The sequence below is a fragment of the Herpailurus yagouaroundi genome, unplaced genomic scaffold (genome assembly GCF_014898765.1).
Source record: "Herpailurus yagouaroundi ecotype Mexico unplaced genomic scaffold, PumYag 163, whole genome shotgun sequence".
Classification (NCBI taxonomy): domain Eukaryota; kingdom Metazoa; phylum Chordata; class Mammalia; order Carnivora; family Felidae; genus Herpailurus; species Herpailurus yagouaroundi.
Window position 1 is genome coordinate 60,191,220 of NW_024412404.1, and position 4,565 is coordinate 60,195,784.

Sequence of the window (4,565 nt, forward strand, 5' to 3'; positions counted from 1 at the left end):
GTATTGATTAAGTTGCAAAGATCCCACCTGGGATTCACCCTCCGCTAGCTGCCGTGTTCGGGGATATGGGACTCGTCCCTAGAGGCTGAACCGGGGTCCGGGCTGACTTGGAAGAAGCCTTTGAAATGTCAGAGTAACAACCAAGAAAACAGCAAAGGACTTCGGGGCACGAGGAAACTACCTCTGCCACTTAATAATGCACGAGGCTTTTTATGATGCATCTGTCAATAGCTCCCGTCTGCCAGGGGGATAGGACGCACTGTGAGAGTCACTTCCAGGAGGGAGCCCTTCACAATACAGTGGAGTCCAAATCCCCAAGACCAGAGACCTGGGGGGTCAATCACGCTTCAATTACCTCAGAGATTACAAAGCAGGATATTGATGTGCTGTGCTCGGGCTGCGCCCCAGGCTGTCCACTCCGTGTTAACAGCGTTCTTCCTCTTGCCATAATTAGCACCTCAATTTTTTTGTCCCACTTCCGACCCCGCCCCCTAGCCATTGGAAATTCGCAGACTGGAAATTGATCAGAACTTCAGTTGCTGAGATAACAACACGTGGTGCTTTTTAATCTGTCAGCCTCCCCTTTGTTCTTTCAGGACTGGCTGGTTGCCCTGCCTCCTCCAAGCGGTGCCTGGCAGGGGTCTGCCAAGGAGGTCGACTGAGCAGACGGGACGGCTGTGATCCGTGGGTTGACGATTCACAAGCCCAAGTCTCTCTCCCAAGCCCTAGAATGTTGTATCCCACTGCATCCTGGGCAGATGCACCCCCGAGCCCTTCATCTTCCCCCAAAGCTGCCTTCCGGATGCCTGTCTCGGGGAATGGCAATCGCCCAAGTGCAGAGGCTGGGAATTGCCCCAATCTCTCCCCATCTCCCTGACTTCCAGCTGGCCTCTGGATTCTACGTGCTGACAGCTCAAAAACCTGTCCCCTCCTCTCTTGCCCTGCGTCCATGGCCCCAACTCAGACCTCTACACCCCTTGTGCAGACTCTCCACCCCACCCCACCCCCGCTATGGCCTCCCACGGGGCTCCTTGCCTCCAGCCCTTGGATCCACTGCAGCCAGAGCTCTCTAGCACGACCCACTGGCACATGCTTGCCACCACTCAGCCCCCAGTCCCTCTTTCCTTTCTTGCTCTCGTTACCACTCTTGCTCATGGCTTTCCCAGACACCGTTCTCCCTCTGGTCCCTGAGACTTTGAATATATTGTTCCCCCGGCGTGGGAGGCTCTCCCCACCCCACCTTCTGGGCGCCACACATTTATTGCTCCTGAATACCCACGTAGTCTCCCGCATTTCCCAGCCCTCCTTGCAAGTCAGACTGGCCACGTGATGAGTTCTGGCCAACGGATAGAAGAGCAGGTGGGAGCTCCATGTGCTTGGTGGTGAGGCGGTGGACCGACCCCAGGCGGAAGCAGCCTCCGTCACTGAGTCCTTTCAACAGCCGGATGTTGAGTCTCTGGAAGTGCAGAGCCTGGGTGTGAACAAGAATAAATCCGAAGTGTCAAACCCCCGAGACTTGAGGGTTGGGGTGACTGCAGCCGAGGCCCAACCCCTCCGGACGGGTGGTCTGGTGAGTTCCCTTCCGTTTCCGCACGACCAAGAGCCACCTCCTCTGGAGGCCCGCTACCCAGGCCCCCAGTGAAACTCAGGTGCCCACTCTGCACCTCCGTAGTGTCCTAGCATGTTCCCAAGGAGAGGAACTTTGTCATCATCTGCACCACGGTCACGGTCATCGCCATCGTCATCTATCATTTCTTGACCAGTGTCTAAATACTCCACACATATACCACATCACCCCCTTCGGTGTGTGCTGTTTATTGTTCCCAGCTTGCAGACCAGGAAACTGAGGCTCAGAGGGGCTCTGTGGCTTGTTTAGTGGCCCAGCTGCTGAGGGTCAGGTCTGTGCAAGCCCCCCACCTCTTCTGGACTCCTCCCTTCTCCACTTTCATACCCCCAGCACTTAGCACTATTACCCAGTAGGTGCCCGGTGATGTTTGTTGAATGAATGTATCAGTGGTGCTTGCTTTCTGGCCTTCCTTTTATGCAGCAGAGCCTCAGGAAGAAAGGGGGGCCTGCCCACTGGGTGCTAGGGACAAGTGGCAAGTTATGCCCAGAAAGTTCCCCACCATGGCCTTTCCCTCCAGGGCACCTAGCTCTAGACATTGCCTCTCAGTTCACGTTGCAGATTTTTTGTGATGAGCCGTTTTTTTGTTTGTTTGTTTGTTTTTTAAGAAAACTGAGCCTGGGTGGCTCAGTCGGTTGAGCATCCAACCTCAACTCAGGTCATGATCTCACAGTTTGTGAGTTCGAGCCCCGCGTCGGGCTCCGTGCTGACAGCTCAGAGCCTCGAGCCTGTTTCAGATTCTGTCTCCCTCTCTCTCTGCCCCTCCCCTGCTCACGCTCTGTCTCTCTCTGACTCTCGAAAACAAATAAATGTAAAATTAAAAAAATAAATAAAGAAAACTGAAGAAGGATGAGATGGTCACAGGCCTCATCGGTCACTTCCACCTTGACGCTGGGATTCAAAGGCTTTGATCCCTCCAGTCCTAGAATAGCTTCCTACCCTCTGCGGTGCAAAGCACTTTTCAGGTGCCTTACCTTATTTGATTCTGAGATACGGGGTTATCCCCCCTCCGAGATGAGAACACCCAGGACCAGAGATGTGAGGCAATTACCTCTGCTCGGCCGACTCCTAAGAGGCCACGCTACAGGTCCTCTGGCATCAGAACCCCCGTGATCTTCCCCACCGCCTGCTCCCTCTTTTTGGGGGGCAGACGAGGCGAGCTGGGCGGGTCCTGGGGCTGCTACCAGGGACGCTGGGAGTGACAGCGGAGAGGAGAGCTTGGAAGCAGCTCTGGTAGCCTCTCTCTGATGTCACATTCAGCACAAGGGAGCCATTATGCTGATTGTCCTCTTTCCTGGGCAAAAAAGAACAGCAAACCCAAAGTGACAAGTGGGAAGACTGTTTGGAAGGTCTGAGGGGGCCCATTCCAGGCGGGGCGTGGGTGCGGGGAGGAGGGTTGCCAGGTGAGCAGACAATTTGGATTTTGTCCTTTAATGGCTGGCTGTGTGATGCCAGGATCCGGGGAGAAGAAAGACAGGGCCGTCCAATGTGCCGTAAAGACCGCTCAGCTGACCGGTCTTGCGGCCTCCAGGAATCAGCTGAAGGTAGTCTTTGTCTCTCTCCACCGGCCTGGCCTGATTTGAAATCCCCTGAGACAGCCAGTTGGGGTTGCATTCACTTTTCATGATTGGCCCGTGTCTCCCCATTTAGGGATTGGAAAATGCACGACCAAAGACCATCAAAAGAGACAGAAGAGAGGGCCCTTCTTTTTCCTCTCGTCTCTGTCGACCCAGAGCTGGGAGCAATGGAGAACAGATAGAAAATGTGCTGGTAGATGGATAGATGGACGGATGGACAGGTGAGTGGAGGGAGGGAGGGAGGGAGGGAGGGAGGGAGGGATGTGTGGACAGAGAGACACTGCCTGGTGGAAAAGCATGAGGTTGCTCTAAAGGACTCTTCAGAAGGGGCCTTCGGGAGTCAGGAGCAGGAAGGACTGGAATCCGGTAGGAGCTGAGGACCCTCCAGCCCACACCACCCCCACCCTTTCAAAGAACCTTCACCGGGTGTGGAAAACCACACATGGAGCCACCTGCCCATCTTGACGCTGAAAGCGTGCCACGGCCTGGAAGGACATCAGACATCCAACGCCAATAGGACATCCCCCAAGGGCACAGTGCCCATCCCCTCCTTGCCCTGGGAGATAGCGCCATGCCTGACCTGTCAACGCACGGTCATTGGAGAGCTTGTTTAACTGGAAACACAAGCACGTGATCACAGCCATCACTTCCTTATTCTCTTTCCCAGTAAACAACAGGGGAGATCTCAGAAGCCCGGAGCCCAGGAAGTACCAGTGTGGGGACTTCAGAGGATAGAACAGATCCCAAAATTGGGACTTTGGTCTCATGCACGCAACTCAGACGAGCCACGCGGCCTGAGGCAGCCGCCTACTGTAGCTTGTATGCTCATTAAACGTTTGGTAAATGGACCACCGGCTGTTCTGTGCCCTCACGGGACACTTGTGTGGCATCATCCCAAAATCTCTTCAACGTCTCCGCTGGAGAAAGCACGTGAAGTCAGACGTACCTGGGTTGATACCGTGGCTCTGCCATTTCCGATTGGGTGACCATGAAGCAACCGCCTCGCATCTCTGCGCCTCGGTTTCTCTCACTGTCACATGGTGGGGACCGTTAGGTCCATGTCAGGTAGCGGGGAGGAGCGTGGGAAGCAGAGAATTGAAAGGGGCGGCAGCCCCCCTAAATCTATGTCCTCACAAACTGATAATGGGATGACTTCAAGGCTTTAAGGATCATAGGTCCCCCTTCTCCCTTCCTGAGAGGCACTTGTGTGGTCATTTCCCCAACAGCTTTCGAAATTCCCACGGTGTCTCCCAAGACAGCAGCCTATGCGGCCAGCATTGCAAATGAACCAGAGGTATGGGTCATCCACACTCCCTCAGATGGTAGAGGGAGTAGAAATTACAGAAATTACATTGGTTCCAGTG

General features: G+C 54.7%; 1 long non-coding RNA gene across 1 annotated transcript; it reads left to right on the plus strand.

The window, feature by feature from the left end:
• Nucleotides 1-1,466: 1,466 nt before the first annotated feature.
• Nucleotides 1,467-4,044, plus strand: LOC121037569 (uncharacterized). Its single transcript, XR_005793845.1, has 3 exons — nt 1,467-1,570; nt 3,275-3,422; nt 3,869-4,044. It is a non-coding gene; the product is annotated as an uncharacterized LOC121037569 (long non-coding RNA).
• The last annotated feature ends 521 nt before the right edge of the window (nt 4,045-4,565 follow it).